This window comes from Tiliqua scincoides, chromosome 6, assembly GCF_035046505.1.
Source record: "Tiliqua scincoides isolate rTilSci1 chromosome 6, rTilSci1.hap2, whole genome shotgun sequence".
NCBI lineage: Eukaryota > Metazoa > Chordata > Lepidosauria > Squamata > Scincidae > Tiliqua > Tiliqua scincoides.
This window is the reverse complement of record NC_089826.1, coordinates 56,836,440-56,857,115: the sequence shown is the minus strand read 5'-3', so window position 1 is coordinate 56,857,115 and position 20,676 is coordinate 56,836,440. Positions and strand designations below refer to the sequence as shown.

Sequence of the window (20,676 nt, the reverse complement as noted above, 5' to 3'; positions counted from 1 at the left end):
CCCTGAGGAGACCTCCTAAGGACCTGATCTGTCAACATGGGACTGACTTAACAACATGGGTCAACGCAGACTTGTACTAACAATGTCACTGGCACTGGTTTGGGTTGACCCATAGCAGCAGACAGGGCCTAGGAGAGGGGGGTAAAGGGGGTAATTTGTACCCAGGCCCAGGGTCAAAAGGGGGACCCAGGAGCCAAAGGAGGGAGCCCAGAAATTTCCAGAGTTTTTACATTTTCCTATCTATTCAGACTTGTTGCCCGCATGGGATGCTAGGGACATTACTGATGCTACATGGGTGGGTAGACCTGGGCTCCAAAGGCTTTTCCAACTATCTTTACTCTCCCCCCATCCCAGTTCGCCCCTCCCTGCCCCTATTCTGCTCTCCCATCACCACCCTCCCTTGCTTTGTTTCACCCATTCCCCTTTGCAAATGGGGCCAAAAGAAACTTTGTGCCCCCGGATAAAATTCCTCTCAGAGGCCCTGGCAGCAGATGGGCTTTCCCCAGGGCAAATGTCCCCTTACCCAAAGGAGACTTCCCATCTGCTAAATTCCCCCAAGGGGTGCAGAATAGCCTACACTGGCGCTACTGCATCAGCACAAGGGAACTTGGGAAATTGGGCTGTATCTGGATTCAGTTTTACAGACCAACAATCCATTACACTGTAAATGGATTGTACTTGCACTGAATGGAAGAATTGTACCCAGGTACAGATTAACAATGTCTATACATGGACATTGGCATCACTAGGGTTTGCATTACCTGGTATGGGAGGCCAGCACGTCACCCCTACGATGGATCTCCTCCCATGCAGTGGGCGGTGCAACCCCCAGGGCAGTGTGCACCACCCTTGCTGGTATTTTGGCTTTAACTTTTGATGGAATAGAGATATTTCAATGCAGTCTGTTTCATTGCATTCTGCATGAAATTACATATTGATTGATATATAACATGATGGTATTATTGGAAAATACCAAGACTTTAAGAATTTTGGCTGCACCCTCTGCACTCCCTAGCGCACCTGCATACACAGGTGTACCTGGATGCAGTTTAACGTGTGACAATCCCTATAATGTTGATGTAATATCCCTTGGGAATAAATATAAATATTTCTTGCTTTAACTGTCCATTGTGAGTTCAGTTACTTAAATATCTTTCCAACTGCTATTTGCATCACTATCATTCTGGGGCTATTGTGCCAAATCTACCATCTAGTAGATCTTTTGCAAATCCACCCCCTGGTAGTCAATCAACTAGGAACGTCTTAGTCAATATTCATGCTTTGCTTTGTTCCAGCCTTACACCCATGCATTCTGCTCAAATGCTATGCTCAACACCCACTCCTCTGTTGTACTTTGAATCTTTTCGATGTACTGCATATTTCTTTTTCTTTTTTGGTCTTTTCCATGTTTGCATGACAGTTTCAAATCAATGTATATTCATCCTTTGTCTTTATACTGTCAGATCTGGTCTCCCCCCCCCCTTGCCTTTTTCTTTAAAACTCTACCTTTACTTAAAGATTTGATTATCTTTGTGTTCTTTGTGAATTTTTAGGTTAATCATTGCCCATTTATGGGCTAAATGCCTGTTCCCCATTATTTTCTCTGAACACCCAATTTAGATGTTCAGGCACTGAAGAGTTTGCAACATGAAATAAAGGATTCCATTCAACATTTTTTTTTTTTAATGTCAAACTGTGCTGGTGAACATTGGATTCTTGATTAAAGGGTATTTAAATAGGGAAAAAATGAATTAAAGAAAGTATCTGACTTCACTCAGAAAGCAAGGGTATTTCAAAGCTACGTTTTCTAATGCACTCTCCATTCCATAGCCAGGAACCAGCAGTTATGCAGTTCAGCAAGAACAGAATTACCATCTTCTACCCTAAAATTCCCTTCAACAACTAAACACTTAAAAGCACCATTAACTTTTACCAAAAGCAGCTGACGGGCTGGAGACCTGTATTTAAGATGCAATATCTCATGACAGAAAATGCATGCACAGCTGTGTATGTCATTTGATTGAGCAGAGGTGGGGTGTTTGTGACTTCTCTAAGTCCATCTAGTGACCTAATGGCAGGGGCAACATTTAAAGCAGAGAAGTCCTGATATACATATCCGGATCTTAGCCTGCACTGTACCAGTTCTTGGGTGCTTGTGCTCTTTCTCACCCTCTAACTCACCTACTAGGAGGGAGAAGTGTCAGAAATCCCTGAAACAATTTACTTACAAACAAGACTGACTACTGCCAGCCCATCCGTGTAGCCACCTGATGAAGGTTGCATCAGTGGCAGATTGCGAGAGGACCAATGGGGCAGTGCATTCAGGGTGCCCTTCTCTAACCCTGAGTCTGCTGCCTCTCTCCAACTTGCCACCAAAGCAAGCTGCAATTATCTGCTTCCCACTTGCTCATGCAAGAAGCAGATCATCACCTTTCTTTTCCATGCTTCTTAAATGCAGCTGTGAAAGCCAGAAGTGCTGTCCCTGTAAATGAAACTGGTAGTCCCAAACTGCCAGGGTTTCTCGGCGGTACATGAGGGGCCTAGTAAGGATTTGGTTTGTTTTTTTTTCCTTCTAGGGCAGAGGGCAGCTGACTAGAGATGGCATCAGGCCCCTAACACTGACAGTGTATTCTTGCCCTCCAATTCTTAATTTTCTTCTCTAGTTTCTTTTCTGGTCTTAAAAGAGCAACAGAATGCAGGCATCTGTATCCTTAATGAGGCTTTCCAACATTGATTCTTGGGGTTAAATCACCATGTGCAGTAACACATGATATAAAAATAGCACTTGATATCTGGCTTTTTAATGTTTAGACAATCTTTCAGCTGTATTATTTACTTAATGATTGGCATGACATCCTTTTTTTTAACACATAATTGAGATTAGTGTCGTCGCTTCATAGAGATGCAGAATGAAATACATTTTGATTGCAGTTATTGTAATTTGTTTAGTCTAAATATCTGTTCTCAGAGGCCAGTGACTGTCTGGAAGGTTTCTCTGTGTTAGAATGAATATTTCTTCCTGTAATTTCTATTTATCACAGAGTTGTGGGACACTACTGGCAATTTAGAGAAGAATAATGCCCCACAGGTTAGAGACCAACAGCAGGAACTGCTCGCATAAAGACAAATGTACTAAAGATTTATCTGTTTACCTATGTAATTTTTTTCCCCTTTAAGATACCGAGGGATTTCTGTGCATCATTTGCTACTGATTTGTAAGAGGTTGTTGTCTAATGTAAAGAAACATAGCACTTTCCACTTCTCACAGATACAATCCCTCATTTTCCAGGTACTTGGAAGATATCTGAAATTATTTCACAGTGAAATGTGTTTGCCCAGCAACAAACGATGGTGATCAGAGAAGTTATGACTTGGGTAATTCTGACAGACTGATCTACAATTCAGCATTGAGGTTTAAGGGCCCCATCCTGTATCCTCCCAGTGCCGGCGCTGAGCTCCAGCACCAGCACTGTGTGCCATAAACATGCTGTAAAACACATTTATGGCACCAGGAGAGCAAGGAGCACCAGCACTGAACCCATGCCGGTCGGCTCTGGGCCCAGTGCCAGAAGGGTGATGCCAGGTTGTGATGTAGGGTTTCTGGGCAGGAGGGGAGGCGTTCTAGTATAGGGGGAGGATGGGGTGGAGGGGAGGAACCAGGGCAGGAGGGGGTGTGACCGGTGGAGCCCTGGTCCGCCAGATTCTATGCTCTGTGTTGGACTGAAAACCTGACGCAGAGCTCCTCCAGTGTGCGCCAGCAAAATAGTTGGCCCAGCCTGGAGGAGACCCATTGCGGTGCTTGCACCCTTACTCGGGGGAATGGGACAAAAGTCCCCCTCTTACCTCAAGGAGTATCAGCAGTGCCGCTGGATACAGCAATCACCATTTTGGCACCACTGCACCCAGTGGTGCTGGCCGCCATTAGGATTGAGCTGTCGTGTTACTCCACTGTTCTTGAAAGTAAAACTTCAACCCTATACATACTTACCAGGGGGGAAAGCTAATTGAAATCAGACGGGCTTACTTCTGAGTAGATATGCAGAGGATTGCACTGTAAGGGCCTAATCCTATCCAAATATCCAAAGCTAAATCTAGGTATCATCCAGATATTATAAAAAGCAATAAGGAAAACCTCAGTGTGTATTTTGATTTTTCTCTGTAAACTGCTTTGTGAACTTTTGTTGAAAAGCGGTATATAAATACTGTTAATTAACAACAACAACAACAAAACCTTTATTAGGCATAAACATTTGATAGGTGAAGACTCTGTACAGAAATCGTAGAGAGTATAAACCTAAGTAGTACCCAAATATATGTATATGTGTGCACCTACGTGTACACACAGAAATGAACGTACATTACATTTTACATACAAACATGAATTATTAAAAGACAAAACAATAAGTTACTCTGCAGATCTTGCGTTAATTAATAATAATAATAATAATAATAATAATAATAATAATAATAATAATAATAAATAAATAAATAAAAATTGCCCTGCTCTCTCATCCAGATGCACAGAAAGGGGTCACCCACCTATTGCAACCTGGTATGGGAAGAGAAACTGCTCTCCCAGATTGGAGTGTACAATCTGTACAATAATAAGGTTATTCTAGCCGTAACCAGGGAAATAAAAATAACTGAAATTACTACAGCTGCAATAATATTGCCTATTATTTTGATAGAAAATGGTTCAAATAATAGTTGCATGCATACTTACAATTATTGCAGTATTTAATTAATACATCATCCCTTCATTCAATTTGCTTTGGTATATCTCCTTACTTGGAAGTAATCCCAGTGATCTCAAAGGGAGTTATTTCCAAATAAAAGTGAACAGGATTGAGGTATTGGTGAACCAGCCAAGCAGCTGAAACAGCCAAGTACTTCACAATTAAAAATAGATATAGTTTCAGGGGAAAAATATATATAAATCTACATTTCAAAATCCAAAGCAGAGTTGAACTATAAAGCCCTTGTTATTCCAAGGGCTCCTAGTCAGTCTCCGTCTAGAATCAAACTGTTTCATTAAACATAATTTACACATTGTTTAATCATAATATGAATATGTCAATACACATATGCATGTAAGATGAACTTTTTCACAGGCAAATGGACAACAAATAGAATCTATGAGCTGTCACAGCAGGCTATGGAAATGTTTGAATAGATCTTCATAAAGATCAGTCAGCTCTAGTTCTTCATGCCTCTTACAAAATTTGATTCCTGCTCCATTTATTCCCTTTAAATTGGAGCCAGCTTTCTCCATTCACATCAATGTGTTTCTTGAGGCTTCTTCTGCATTTTGTGCAGGGTTTGTTCCAGATTTGGGAAGGGTCCATGGGGAAAAAAGTGGCCTCCTGTTGGTCCCCTTTTTTGCTATCACCTGTGCTCCTCTTACCTTCAGTAGAGAGCATGTGCAGGCAACAGCAAGGCTGCACCTGACCATGATGGCCATGGGCAACTTGTGCAGCTGCCTGGTGATGGTGGCAGTAGTGAGCAGCCAGGCTGCAGTCAAGTTCTCTAACAAACCCTTTTTACTTCTTTTAAAGCACGCAGAAAAGCACACATGTATACATGAGTAGATGGTACTGGGTGGATGCCAAGAGAGCATAATGCAGGTCAGTAACAAGGTTTCATAACGGTGGAATAGTAGAGGAGAGAAGTAAAAGTTTCCTTTATTTCTCTCTCCCAGCTGGTCTGGACCCCAGTTGGCCTGCAGGATGCAGCAGCCACTGTGTCAATGGCCCTGCACCCTATGGGTCGGCTTAGGATAGCACTGGGCAGATAGTTTAGGCAAGAGTGGTGCTGACAGCAGATCATCCAGAAGTGGTGGTAATTCTCAAATTACCTCCATCCTGCTCATGACTCATCTCTCTTCATTTGCAAATGTTTTGCCAAAGGGAGATTTTTGGAAAGGGAATCAGACAGCAAGAACCTAGACTCCTAGGTGCTAGAGGATACTGGAGGAGGTGACAGTGAGAAGGTTAACAGGAAACAGAGTTAGCAAGAATACTAGACTCTACTTCCTGTTAGTGTTCTCATTGTTGCCTCTTCTAGCATTCATCTAGCGTAGCTACAGTGGCGTAGCTAACCAAGTTGCTGCCCAGTGCAAAAAAAATTCTGTAGAACCCCTTCCAGCAATGACATCAAATTTGATTAATTACATTGGGTCTTTTTATTTGTTAAAGTGAGTGAGAAATGTTAGCTAATATTTTAAAATAGCAAATACTTGTTGAAAGTACTTATTGCACTTTTACAGCGCAATCTATTCATGTCTATTCAAAAGTAAGTCCCATTGTGTTCACAGGCTTACTCCCTGGTAAATGAAGTGAGGTAGGATTGCAGCTTTGAGATGTGTAGGAGGGGACTGGAGACAATCTCATAAGAGCCAGCAGCTTACCTTTAGGAAGTGGAATTCAGGAATTATGTGAATAGATATTGAGGCTAAACCACCTGCTCCTCAGTGCTCCTGCTGCAACTTGCTTCCCAGGTTGCTGTGCCTTGCTTGCTACCCTCTTCATGTTCCTGCACATGCGCAGGTAACCTATCACAGTCAGCCAACTCAGAGCCCAATCCTCTGCCTGTCTACTTGGAAGCAAGCCCAGTCTAGTCAATGGGGCTTACTCCCAGGATAGTGTGGATAGGGTTGCAGCCTCAGAGCCCAATATCCTGCATGTCAGGAGCAAACCCTAATGGCTTAGATTGTGGAGACAATTGGGCTGCTGCAGACTTGCCAGGAGGAGAGAGGAGGATAAGGGGGCAGGCAAGTAGAGAGAGGACTGTGAGAAGCAGAGGAGAGTAGGTAGCGCAGGGTGGGGGAGTGGTGAGCAACTGGTCCCGCTGCACAAGGGGAACCCCCTCCTCAGTCCAGGCTGGCTCCACAAGGGTCTCTGGGGGCTATGCCAGCCTATCTGGGTCTCTCTCTCTCTCTCTCTCTCTCTCACACACACACACACACACACACCCAATGTACTGATCAGCATCCAACAGCCCCCCCCCCAACACACTTCTTCCTTTCTCTCTAAACACAAACAAGCACTGGCGTGCTCTGCTCTGCTCCCAACACGCCTCTCTTGCATTTAAGCCAAATAGGGCTTCAGGGGGCAGCATGTTGAGCAGGACAGGTGGAGGAAATCACAGAGGGAATGAGGGCTGGCAGGTGCATGAAAGGAAGACTCCGAGGAGGTCTGTGCCCATCGCCAGCATCTCAGCTGCGGGAGGGGGGAGAGGGCCAGCTCCTCGTGCCTGCTGCGACCTGTGGTTCTTGAGCTCTGCTGGAAGTGACAAGCTAGACTACCTTCCATCTCAGAGGGGCAACATGCAGTTTCACCCCTCTCCGTGACTGTTACCCCTCCTCCCTCTGGAGTGCCTGGCACTGGCAGGGCTGCTGGCAGCAGCCCAATTGTTGTGCACAGGTGCTGTTGCCTACAAGTTGTTGCCCCCTCAGACATGTTGTTGCTCCCACCCACCCTGTATCCCAGTGCACCTGCTACCCCCTGCACTCCCCCAGCTACACTACTGAGCAGCTACAAGTCTAGGTTCTTGCTGTCTGCTTCTTTTTCCAATTAGCTTCCTTTTGCAGAGTGTTTGTAAATGTTGAGAGATGAGTCATAGGGATTATGGGGGGGATCTGAGTAGGATTTAGTAGTTTTGGGTATCTGCAGTAGCAGCAGGAATGTATCCCCCATAGCTGCTGAGGGATGCCTGTGCATATAGCTATGAGTATATAGTCAGTAAAGTACATTCTAGCACCTACTGTTAGATGTCATATCACTATGGCAATGGTACTCAAACTTTTCTGGTCACTGGCTCCCTTGACCCGTGGCTGTTGGCCATGACTCCCCATCATGTTCCTGAGGGTTGGAAGTGACATCATTAAACAGGAAGTGGTCAGAAATATTAACTATATTAATATTAATTATCATTAATTAAATGCAGGTCCTAAAAATATATTATTAATACACAGCAATATACATGCTTTATAAATGATCAGCTGCTGATCACTGTTGGAGACAGGATGCTGGAGTAGGTAGATTTTGTCTGGTAGGTAGATTTTGTCTGGTCCATGAAGACTCATTTTTTTAAACTTTGTAAGCATACCAATAGAATTGTTTTATCAAATGAAATCAGAACAACCAGTCTGACCAACATTACACACACACACACCCCTGTGAACCCCAATCCAACTAGTCATTTCTCCCATTCTTCTTGGATAGAATTGAACCCTTTATTAATTTAATTCAATTAAATTTTTCCAGCAACTGGTGGGGAAAACAAAAATAGACCATGAAAATATATCAGAGCTGTTAAGGTTTGGTTAGGAAGCTGATTTGTCTCCTATACTAGGAGATGCACAGCCCAATCCTAAGCAAGCCTACTCAGAAGAAAGTCCCATTAGAGTCAATAGGGCTTATTCCCAGGAAAGTGTGGATAGGATTGGGCTGGCAATCACTTCATCAATGGCTGATAAGTATTCCCTTCAAATAGCAAGATTCATCACTTTAAAAATACAGCCTCTCCTCTTCAGTCAAACAATAAGATTAATAAGGCACTTTAAAAACAGTACCCTTTTTCTGCTCCTGGCCAAGTAAAGTGTGTGCTTGTCTCTCCCCTCCCCCCTTTGCCAACTGCATGGAAACAACTTTAAGACCCCTGGTGACTGGTAAAATAGGAAGCCTTGTATTTGGGGAGGGGGAGGAAAGTGGGAAGGTTTGGAGATTGAAAGGGGGGAGTGGAAGAGGGAGGGGGTTGAAAAGAGAGGTTTCACTTTGATGAGAAATGATCCCAGGCTGGGAACTAGGAACCAACCAGACAAGGATCAAGGAGGGTTTCTTTCTGACGGTCAGCAAGGACAAGGACTGCAAAATGAGCATGCTCGGTACTTGCCAGATGGGGGTTGGAGTCGTAGAGCTTTGGAAACAACATGCATCGAACAGAGAAGGTGGCAGCCTGTGAGTGGAGGGAGAAGAGGGTGGGATGGCAGCAACCACTCCCTCAGTTACTCTCAGAGGGAGCAGCTGAGCAACTCCTGTTTCTTCTGCTTTTAAAGAAAGTGCAGACGATGGGCACGTATTCTGCCCAGGGGTGTGACTGTATTGCTGCAAGAGGACATCCTGCGCCTCCCCTTTGAGTTCCTGGTGCCTCCCTAAGGAGCCGCGCCTCACAGTTTGAAGAATACTGCACTATGGCATTAAAATATTAAGATTTCTTGAGAGCTGTACAATTTAGCTCCCCCCTCCCTTTTTACTTCTTCACTATTATATTTATCAAGCTTTAGTTCCTTCTTCTTTATGTCCTTTACCTGTATTCAACTCAACACTTAAATTTTCATCTCTGTCTGTTGCCCATACAAAGCCAACATATTTTGATGATTGACATCCAAGGAAACTGGAATTAGCACACTTTTTTGAATGCCACACACAAAAAGTAAATATCTAGGGATCTTAAGCAAACCCAGCTTTGGTCCGAAGGATAAGACAAATGCAAATGGAGAGGGGAAAAAATAATTCATAGTGAGACAATAATAAAAGCAATGTTAAAATTTGTCACCAAGAATCTGTTTGAGAAAGTTGAAAGTAAAGAATAGCGGTATTTAAAAAGATATAATAGAACTTTTAAAAGCTTCAAATTGGAGAGAGCTTGAAGGGTGATGCTGTTTAGGTTTTGCTTTTTTTAAGAAAATTAATTACTGTTGTATATTTCTGAGAACATTTTATCTTTTTATGCCACTGACACGTCCTATTTAACTATAATGGTAAGCATTTTCAAAAGAGATCAATGATTGTTTATACACTATCCAACGGATTCTGCAAAGATGCTGAGACTGAAGTTGAAATTTTTAAAACAAACTTTACTCCACTTAATATCTGGCTAACTCATAACTCATTAGTTAAATTTGAGGATCTCCACAATTGATTGACAAGACTCCAATTAATTTAATATTGAGCTCAGTAGCACAGCTCATTCTGCCTAAGAATTGCTGACAAAATGTGTGTGCATATTTCTGTTCATTTTGGTAAAGCTTAAGCATCTAACAGCCATTTCCCCTTAATATCTGTATTTGCATATTAGATTATTTCAGTGTGTAGAGAGTCATACACTCATTCTTCTATTTTGGAAAAAAAAATCATAACATCCTTTGAAAATGCTACAGGCTTTGCTAAAAGATTACTCATTAAAACTCAAACTATACAATCGCCATTTATTTATTTTGTTTAGTAAATTTATTAGACACCCTTCATTATGAGCTCCCAAGGCAGCATACACTTAGCAAATCAAAACAATAAAAAGAAATAAAAGCACAGAGAGACAAGCAACTTCAATTCATTAAAACCAGTCCATGATAAAGTTTTATTCATTCAATGAAAAGCATTCATATATGATGCTGTAATGCATAGAGGGAGGAAAAAAGCCTTTGCCTTCTGCTGGAAATCAAAGTTGTGGCCAGGTAAGGATCTCTGGGCATGAAGTCCAAATATGGGCACGGTAACTTCTCTTTGGTCAGCACCCACCCAAAATCAGATGGTGGAGGAACTCAAAGGAGAACCATGGATGAGGATCATAGGGTTTAGGTAAATCCCTCATACAGAATTCTGTGATTTTTTTTTCGTTCACTTGATGTTTAAACTCAGACCATAGGGGACTCTTTCAAGCAAAGGAAATGTATGGAGAGAAGCTGCTTAACAGTATTCCCTTCTTATTCTTTAAAGTTCAACATCACCCTTCTGATTGTGCATTTTAATACTCAAGATTCCTCCATGTGCGGGTGGAAAAGTGATTTTGAGTAAAAAAAATAACTGCAGAAGAATTCACAGAACTCACTCATAGTCCAGTCTTATCTTACCTAAATCCCCATGTGGAGATGCAGTACAGCTGGTACAGCCTACACTGTATCCCATGGAGGATTTTCAGCTGCTGGTGGTCTTCTCAGGGTAATGGGATGTTTCTCCCTTTGCCCCAGGGTAAGCCCCAGCAGCTGCCATGGGTCAACTTAGACCTGTGCCAGTGATATTGCTGGTGCCATTCCACATTGATCCCTGCAGGTGGACAAGGCCCGGGAAGGAGATTGGGATTTGGCATGCATTTGCTGAACGTGCCCCCTCCTGGGTCCAATCTGCCCACCCCTGCCCTGTTCCTCCTCCTTTGCTGGACTTACCTGTTCTGGTGGGCCTTTGGTACTGTGCAGGCATAAAGCCTTCCTGCCACTATGCCAGCTTCCTGCAGTGCTACAAAAGCACTTCTGTGGCAGCCAGTGCTAGCAGAATATTCATTTCGCTACCAATTCCTTTGAACAGGATTGTACGATCAATATATGATTTGAGCCCAAGCATTTCATAGGAAACTGAAAGCTACAAGGTTAATGGTAGACTTAGGGCGCAATCCTAACCAGCAGTTATGCCGGTATAGGTGGCCCTGGAGAGTCGCAAACGTGCCATAAAGCACGTTTGCGCCTCTGTGAGCGGGAGCCACATTGGCGCATTCAGATGCGCCAACGCACAGACGGAGGCAGAAGCCTCCACTGCGGCTCCCGCACTGACACAAGTGGCAAAGGTAGGCGTGGAGAGGGGGCGGGAGGGGGCATTACTGGGTGGGAGAGGACAGAGGGAGGGCGGCCCCGGGGGTGGGTGCGCAGGAAACTGGGGACGGGGCTGGGACCCGGCGGTTATGCCAGATCCCAACCCCTGTCCCCAGGGTGAGCGGAGCGGCTTCAAGCCGCTCTGCTCTCCTCTGACTTGCGCCACCTCCAGAGGTGGTGCAGGTTCGAGGAGACCCATAGGGGCGCACAGCCCTTACCCACGGGTAAGGGGAAGAGCTTCCCCTTGCCCATGGCTGAGCCGCTGCTCGCTGCAAACTCGCGTTGGATGCAGCGCAAGCCTCCTGGCTTGCCTGGTCCAGCGCGGGTTTGGATTGCGCCCATAATTAGTCAACAATACTTGGAATTTCACATCAAAACCAATAGTCAGTGAGTAGTGTAAATTCACAGGCTCATACTACTTTTTACCAGCTTAGGTCACACATCTAGACACAAGTAGCCTCCTAAGAGGAAACTGGATGGCTTCTCAGCTATGAATTGCTCCACAGGCAATACTGGCCCTAGCTACATGGATCCTGTAAGAGCTGTAAAGCTTAGAGTGCCAAAGTAGCAAGATTGAATTTAGAATGGTAACAGTTCCAGATACTCACAAAGAATGTAAGCTTATGGCTTAAGTACATTTATTAAAAATTAAACAGTTACAGTTGCATCCCTCTATAAGACAAAAGACCAATAGAAATTTAACAGAGACATGCATTAAAACAATGAAGCTATACTCCTAAACATAACTAAACCTACCACTTATTAGGTAGTTAGCTCTAACAGCATTGCTAGTTCACCTGTCTGAAGTGTCAAGAAGATGCTCTGATCTTCTGATGATGTGATATCTGTGTCCCCAAACTAGGTGTCTTTATACCTCTAGCCTGATCAATCATCCAATCAGGTCAGGCCTGAAATCTCCTGACTGAGTGATGGAATGTCCTAAGGTCACTAGAAAGGTCATACCACTTAGCCGAAGTGGTGGGTTCTCAGCTGTGCAGTATCTTTATGGTTTACAGTGTCCTTGCACCTTCAGTTAGATGGAATCTTCTTTGTTTACGGTGTCCTTGCAACTTCCTCAACCTCCTCCCACCTGCTGGCACTTAGTAGCTTTAGTTGTGTCTCTCAAAATGGAGGCCATGCCACAAAATTGCATCTGACCACGGCCTAGCCTTCTTTGGTTTTTTACAAGTAGATATGAACTGGCCAGTTAGCACTAAATCTACAATGCAAGAAATGTGAGAAAAAAGTTCATCTTTAATGTTCCCAGAGAAGCTGATGAACAATTACAATAGCTGAATGAGAACTCATTAAGGACAAGCATAAAAATGGCCTTCTGTGAAATGTACAGTATCTTGTCTGTTTGCTTTCTAGCAAATTCTAGCTTTGTTCAACTTCATTCATGACTTTATAGATATCAGTGCTTCTGTAATGGAATCAGCCAGAAATTCTGGACATGTAACAAAGGAGACAAATCAAAAGGACAAAGGCAATGTTAGCTAGGCTATTAGAAGCATTAGAGATAAATCCTGACATATACATCCAACACTACAAGGGCTAGAAATTGAGTTGTGTAATGGACTCACCAGGGGCAAGGAACAATGGGAATAGGTCAGCCTTCTTGAAAGTCTTCTTCCAAGTCAGAGATCAGCAGCTTGTGGAAAGCAAAAGAAAATATCATCCAGTACTAGAACTGTTCCTTGCGCCAAGCTGCATTGATGACTAGTTTTTCCCCCCCAATAGGTATATCAGAAGAAGCTGTGAATATATGTATGACACATACACATACAGCTGTGCCTACCATTCATTCAGCATTTTTGGAATGCGAATCTTGGATGACCTTCAGTGACTACCCCAGCTGTGCCAATACAAACATTGTTCCTATGAGACAACTATCAATTCGGTGAGTAGGCTGACTTCCCATTTTTGATCACCTATCCAAAATGACTACTGTGCATTCAGGCTGTGCATGTGTGTCCCAGTGGCAAAGTTCATGATATTTTTTTTTTATGCCTTATTGGATATACTGCCACAGATTTCAAATCTTTGGGATTGCTGCACTAAACTACACGTTTAATTAGTAAATACAGTTGTTAAGTGCATGAAATGTATTCAGGATGGAACTAATCTTTAGTAACATGGAACTAGGAAGGTGTTTCTGAAATTGTATAGATTCCTGTTAGTAAAGCAGTATAGTAAAGCTGTGCTTAGTTATCTGCTCCTCAAACACAGGTGCAACTGGGCTTGTTTTGTACCAGCATAAGAACATAAGAACAGCCCCACTGGATCAGGCCATAGGCCCATCTAGTCCAGCTTCCTGTATCTCATAGCGGCCCACCAAATGCCCCAGGGAGCACACCAGATAACAAGAGACCTCATCCTGGTGCTCTCCCCTACATCTGGCATTCTGACTTAACCCATTCCTAAAATCAGGAGGTTGCACATACACATCATGGCTTGTACCCCATAATGGATTTTTCCTCCAGAAACTCGTCCAATCCCCTTTTAAAGGCGTCTAGGCTAGACGCCAGCACCACATCCTGTGGCAAGGAGTTCCACAGACCGACCACGCGCTGAGTAAAGAAATATTTTCTTTTGTCTGTCCTAACCCGCCCAACACTCAATTTTAGTGGATGTCCCCTGGTTCTGGTATTATGTGAGAGTGTAAAGAGCATCTCCCTATCCACTCTGTCCATCCCCTGCATAATTTTGTATGTCTCAATCATGTCCCCCCTCAAGCGCCTCTTTTCTAGGCTGAAGAGGCCCAAACGCCGTAGCCTTTCCTCATAAGGAAGGTGCCCCAGCCCCGTAATCATCTTAGTCGCTCTCTTTTGCACCTTTTCCATTTCCACTATGTCTTTTTTGAGATGCGACGACCAGAACTGGACACAATACTCCAGGTGTGGCCTTACCATAGATTTGTACAACGGCATTATAATACTAACTGTTTTGTTCTCAGTACCTTTCCTAATGATCCCAAGCGTAGAATTGGCCTTCTTCACTGCTACCGCACATTGGGTCGACACTTTCATCGACCTGTCCACCACCACACCAAGATCTCTCTCCTGATCTGTCACAGACAGCTCAGAACCCATCAGCCTATATCTAAAGTTTTGATTTTTTGCCCCAATGTGCATGACTTTACACTTACTGACATTGAAGCGCATCTGCCATTTTGCTGCCCATTCTGCCAGTCTGGAGAGATCCTTCTGGAGCTCCTCACAATCACTTCTGGTCTTTACCACTCAGAAAAGTTTGGTGTCGTCTGCAAACTTAGCCACTTCACTGCTCAACCCTGTCTCCAGGTCATTTATGAAGAGGTTGAAAAGCACCGGTCCCAGGACAGATCCTTGGGGCACACCGCTTTTCACCTCTCTCCATTGTGAAAATTGCCCATTGACACCCACTCTCTGCTTCCTGGCCTCCAACCAGTTCTCAATCCACGAGAGGACCTGTCCTCTAATTCCCTGACTGTGGAGTTTTTTCAGTAGCCTTTGGTGAGGGACCGTGTCAAACGCCTTCTGAAAGTCCAGATATATAATGTCCACGGGTTCTCCCGCATCCACATGCCTGTTGACCTTTTCAAAGAATTCTATAAGGTTTGTGAGGCAAGACTTACCCTTATAGAAGCCATGCTGACTCTCCCTCAGCAAGGCCTGTTCGTCTATGTGTTTTGAGATCCTATCTTTGATGAGGCATTCCACCATCTTACCCGGTATGGATGTTAGGCTGACCGGCCTATAGTTTCCCGGGTCCCCCCTCTTTCCCTTTTTAAAAATAGGCGTGACATTTGCTATCCTCCAATCTTCTGGTACCGTGGCCGTTTTGAGGGACAAGTTGCATACCTTAGTCAAGAGATCTGCAACTTCATTCTTCAATTCCTTAATAACCCTTGGGTGTATGCCATCAGGGCCCGGTGACTTATTGATCTTTAATTTATCAATGAGGTCTGAAACATCTTCTCTTTTAACCTCTATCTGACTTAACTCCTCGGTTAGGAGGGGCCGTTCGGGCAGCGGTATCTGCCCGAGGTCTTCTGCCGTGAAGACAGATGCAAAGAACTCATTTAATTTCTCTGCCATCTCTAAGTCTCCTTTTATCTCCCCTTTCCCTCCCTCACCATCCAGAGGGCCAACCGCTTCTCTGGCGGGTTTCCTGCTTCTAACATATTTGAAGAAGCTTTTATTATTCCCCTTAATGTTGCTGGCCATGCGTTCCTCATAGTCTCGCTTGGCCTCCCCTATCACCTTCTTACATTTCTTTTGCCACAGTTTATGTTCCTTTTTATTCTCTTCATTAGGGCAAGACTTCCATTTATGGAAGGAAGCTTCCTTGCCCTTCACAGCCTCTCTAACTTGGCTGGTTAGCCATGCGGGCACTCTCCTGGATTTAGTGGAACCCTTCTTTCTTTGCGGTATACACCTCTGCTGGGCCTCTATTACTGTTGTTTTAAGCAGCCTCCATGCACTCTGGAGAGACTGGACTCTTTTTACCCTCCCTTTCAACCTCCTTCTAACCAGCCTCCTCATTTGAGGGAAGTCCACCCGTCGGAAGTCAAGGGTTTTTGTTAGAGATTTGCCTGGTATTCTTCCCCCAACGTGCACGTCAAAACGGATCGCAGCATGATCACTGTTCCCCAATGGCTCAGTAACGTTTACATCTCTAACCAGGTCCTGCGTACCACACAAAATTAAATCCAGAGTCACCTGTCCTCTGGTGGGCTCCGTGACTAGCTGATCTAAGCCACAGTCATTTAGCACGTCAAGAAATCCGGTTTCCTTATCGTGCCCAGAACACAAATTGACCCAGTCAATATGAGAATAATTGAAGTCCCCCATGATTACAACCCTGTCCTTCCTTGTCACCTCCCTGATCTGTTTCCTCATTTCAAGGTCCCCATCAGATTTCTGGTCTGGAGGACGATAGCACGCCCCCAGTATTACATTGCTGCACAAGCCTGGTAATTTAACCCACAGAGATTCTACGGTGGAGTCGGACCCACCTTCAATCTCTACTTTGCTGGATTCTATCCCTTCCTTAACATAAAGGGCCACCCCACCTCCAACACGCCCCTGCCTGTCCCTCCTGTAGAGTTTATAGCCCGGGATTGCGGTATCCCACTGATTCTCCGCATTCCACCAGGTTTCCGTTATGCCCACTATGTCAATATTTTCCCTTGTCACCAGACATTCCAGTTCTCCCACCTTTGCTCGTAGACTTCGGGCATTCGCATAAAAGCATTTATACACGGAATGCCCCAGGATGGGCTGCTTATTCGCTCCTTTGTCCCCGCATCCTCTCATTGTGCCAAACCGTCTATCACATCACATCACCCTACCTTTCCCAATTTCTTCTCCTACCCTGCCTTTGTCTTGTTGTTCTCTAACCTCCCTATCCTCATCCCATAGGGATGAGGAGTCCCGAACCAGATGCCCCTCGGCTCCTGTCGGCCTTCCCCCAGGGATCAGTTTAAAAGCTGCTCTGCCACCTTTTTAATGTTATGCGCCAGCAGTCTGGTTCCATTCTGGTTCAAATGGAGCCCGTCCCTCTTGTACAGGCCCCGCTTGTCCCAAAATGTTCCCCAGTGCCTAACGAATCTAAACCCCTCCTCCCTACACCATCGTCTCATCCACGCATTGAGACCCCTGATCTCCGCCTGCCTAGCTGGCCCTGCGCGTGGAACAGGTAGCACTTCAGAGAACGCTACCTTTGAGGTCCTGGCTTTCAGCTTCCTGCCTAAAAGCCTAAATTTGGCCTCCAGGACCTCCCAGCTACACTTGCCCACATCGTTGGTGCTGACATGCACCACAGCCGCTACCTCTCCCCCAGCACTGTCTACTAGCCTGTCTAGACGAGAAGTGATGTCCGCAACCTTCGCACCAGGCAGGCAAGTCACCATACGGTCCTCACATCCATCGCAAACCCCCCTCTCTATGTTTCTAATAATCGAATCCCCCACTACAAGAAGCCCCCGACCCCCCTCCCGCCGAGGAGTATCCCGAGTGCGCTCGGATACGGGCCCATCCCCTGGAGTAGGGATCCCCCCTAGGGGATTGTTTCCCTCCTCTCCAGGATGACGTCCTCCAGTCCCGAGACTTCCCACCCGGGCAGCCGAGGAGCTGCATGCCTGAGGTTGGGACGAAGCCTGATCGTCCCCAGAAGTCTCCCCACGGTCCTCCTCTGGCTGCCTGCGCTTCTCCAGGTCGGCCACCAAGGCTTCAAGGGAGCGGACACGTTCCCTGAGAGCCTGGAGCTCCTTGCACCGAGGACACACCCATGACTTATGCCCCAGAGGCATATAATCATACATGTGGCACTCGATGCAGAACACTGGATAGCCCCCACCCTGCTGCTGGCTGTCTGACTGCATAGCTTTGTTGTTGTTGTTGTTGTTGTTTTATTTAGGGGTCCTTTTAAAAACCGTACACTGGATAGCAGCCAACTTCTCAAGGGAAGAGGAAGGGCAGTGTCTGGGGCCCTGGCCTCCTCGCCCTGCTGCTGAACTCGCCCAGATGCTAAACTCTTGTGCCTTACCTGGCACTTAGTTCCCGAGGCACTGGGTTCCCAGAGGCCACATGCATCTGCAGAGAGCCTCACGCGATGGCCTGCCTAGCTTTATACTCCTGGCTGGCTCCTCCCCCCTCCTTCCTTCCTGATTGAAAGGGGGCTGGCCTTCCCAGGTGAGTTTACAAAAGCTCAGGAAGGCAAATGGCTGCTGATGGGCGTGACCTACTCTGCAGGCTCCTGAATGAACTGCTTGGATTAGCCTAATGGGGCTCTTAATGGGTTGGGAATTGGCCCTTCCTAGGTCCTTTCCCTCCTAGTTCTGTTCTCTTAGGCTGGACTGTTTTTGTAACCTCAAGCTAGTTTTTATTTGGGTTTGTTTAATTATTTATTGCTCTCTAGATCCTGTGTCCCAATTTACTGACCTGTTTAGGTTATGTTCTAACTTAGATTAGGTTTAACCTGGATTAAACCTAGATTAGGTTTAAGCCCTCCCAGACATCAGTTTCAGAATGCCAGATGCAAGGGAGGGCACCAGGATGAGGTCTCTTGTTATCTGGTGTGCTCCCTGGGGCATTTGGTGGGCCGCTGTGAGATACAGGAAGCTGGACTAGATGGGCCTATGGCCTGATCCAGTGGGGCTGTTCTTATGTTCTTATGTTTCCCCCTTTCTCAGACCCTATCCTTGCAGACAGAGGTAGGGAATGGCAGCAGAGAGGCAGGTGAAGAACTCATCCTTAAAGCCAGGATACTCATGCTATTAGTTCTGAAAAGGATGGTGAATGTAGTTTACAATGTTTCCTGTCTCAATCCATTGCAAAAGACTGCTATAGCCAATGTATGTTTTGGGTCCAGTCTTCACTCTCCAAAATGGTACAAAATAAGCCCAATTACACCTGTATTTGAGGAGTAGATGACCTAAGCACAGCAGGCACCTGAGCAAAAATGATATCCTATCCCCACCTAATCATGCCAGGATCATAGAGCAATTTCCCCCTTCACCAGAACCTCTGTTTCCTTACTGTACTTTTTCAGGGCACACACCCCTTCTCTTCCCCCCTCCTCCCGCAGGCACAGCCACTCCATTCCTACTGCTCTCCCTGAGGCACAGAAATAAGGTGAGCAGGAGGTGGAGAGTAGTGGGAGCTAGAGCTGTGGCATGGTGGCAGCTGGCCACTGTGTGTAACAGAACAGAGGAGCAATGTCGAGGCAGATGGATGTGGAATGTACCTTCCCAGTCCACCCTCTGAGGCAGCCATCTCAACATGCTTCATTGGCAAGACAATTCTACTGGTGAGAATCTGTGCTTGGCTCATGATGGTTTTCAGAAGTGGATGGATTCTTTTTCAAGTCCCTGTCCCTTTATTAATTTCTGCACCATCTAATCTCTGCTTGACAAGATGTTCCTTCCAAAGTTCTTTCTTCTATGTAACTATTGCAGTTAGGAAGGTAAGCTGAACAGTATCTCAACCTTCCTTTGCATCTGGTTACCCTCATCATGGGATTATTCTCATTGTGTGCTTTCTAACCCCCCTAAATTAGGGAACCTCCAACTGGTCATACTGAAAAATAAAGTTTGGATCATAGAACTTCCAATTTTTGCACATATTTAAGTTCAAATTCTTTGCTTGAGAATGTTTTTTCTCAAAGGCTTTTCACTGTTAATTTACAGCTTCCATTGTTTTCTTAGGGTGGCACCATGTCATATGCTCAAGAATAAATTGTGGGAAAAGGGAATATATTAGCGGCCTATAAAATGCCTTTTCCTCCTTTGGCACACACAGCTACTAAAGTCATGATGCATAGGAAATTAACAAAGCAAATACATCCCACATTGTTTACTGTACTCTTGCCAGTAACACAAGCTGTTAGCGATAATGGTCTTCTCTGCATGCTACGTGGTGTTAAATAAGGATTATGTAGAATTCCATTGCACTGGCAGAGGAGTCCCCCAAAGTAAGAATGCAAGGCATTAATGATCCTACCCCTTCTAAAGGCCAGAAGAATATTTTGCTTTTTAGGGGGGGAAAAGGGCTTGGGTACATACTAATGAGATCAACTGTGTTAACATAGCAAGCAAATAGGGATGGTGTCTGTACCTATAAAGATGAAGATTGTATTTCCACTCTGAAGCTTGATGCCAAAGGTCCTGGAACTTCAATCACCCTAAAAGTGCAATATATATTTGACTGGACGTTTTACTGCTGTTTTGAAATAAAGATCATATTAAAATAAAAATAAAAGGCCATAGCACTGCATTCCCTCGATATTATTGGCAAAATTGGACATTGGTTGCTGCAATCAAAATACCCCATTGATGTCCGCCATAGTTCAAAAGCCATTTCCTGTCTTATGTCATCCTTTTAAGCTCATATTCTTTCATAACATGCTGGCATTAAAGCTTCACGAAAGGTAAATATCAAAAAAGAAAGGCTGAACTGTGCTGATGATGTAGTCCTATTATTGCTGGATGATGTTCAAGGAAGAAAGAAAGGACATTTATCAATTAAAAGTTTACAGTGCTCCTTGAGGAAAGTTTTTCACATTAGCACCACCTATGACATTTTGAAGCAATTAACTCAGAATGCTGGATG

General features: G+C 44.8%; 1 long non-coding RNA gene across 1 annotated transcript in view; it reads right to left on the bottom strand.

Annotated features, from left to right (window-relative positions):
- LOC136656119 (uncharacterized) overlaps positions 1 to 20,250 on the bottom strand; it is a 48,988-nt gene extending 28,738 nt beyond the window's left edge. The window contains exons 1-2 of the long non-coding RNA XR_010794699.1: positions 20,182 to 20,250; positions 13,165 to 13,232 (exon numbers count right to left, since the gene is read on the bottom strand). This is a non-coding gene — a long non-coding RNA (uncharacterized lncRNA). The remainder of the gene's footprint in view (positions 1 to 13,164; positions 13,233 to 20,181) is intronic.
- Between the last annotated feature and the right edge of the window lie 426 nt (positions 20,251 to 20,676).